Raw genomic sequence first — 755 nt, forward strand, 5'->3', positions numbered from 1 at the left:
CTTGTCTTCAATTTTAGTTAAATCAATTTAATTATTGTTAATAATTGCTTAATTTGAATCAACAAATGACTAACCTGTTCTAAGCATTTATTGGAATAGATGACTAACTTATTGCAACAAATAGGTCATCTGTTGGAAAATAATTAAAATACTAGGGAACACAAACATTTTTAGGAGAACTCAAATGTTTGTCCCATTGTCCTAAAGACTTGTTTTTAATTTTAGCTAAATCAATTTAGTGATTACTAATAATTATTTAATTTGAATCAACAGATGACTGATATATTACAACAGATGATTCATCTGTTGAAAATTATCAAACAGATAGAATATCTGTTATAATAGATGAGTTATCCATTAGAAAGCAATTAAAATATTAGGGAACTTAAATATTTTTAGGTGAACTCAAACGTTTGTCCCCTCGATTCTTTTGCATTTGATGTATGATACACTATTTTTGTCTTCTTTACCTGTTTCATTAAATTTTTCATGTGTTTCACTTATTCGTTGTGCCCTTGTTGAAATTTTTAGATTTTTTTTAGGTCAACTTTTGTTCGTATATCACCTGGACATTACTTCATAGGTAATTTTGTAAGTATAATTATGATTTTTGTTGAATTTTTTATTTGGTATATTTGCTACTGGTACAATAGATAGAACCTGCAACATGAATTCAATATATGAGTCATTTATTACAACAAGTGAGTTGGATTCATGTTACAACACTATAATAGAAATTCAACAAATTAGTCAAC

Source organism: Capsicum annuum, chromosome 7, assembly GCF_002878395.1.
Source record: "Capsicum annuum cultivar UCD-10X-F1 chromosome 7, UCD10Xv1.1, whole genome shotgun sequence".
NCBI classification, from domain to species: domain Eukaryota; kingdom Viridiplantae; phylum Streptophyta; class Magnoliopsida; order Solanales; family Solanaceae; genus Capsicum; species Capsicum annuum.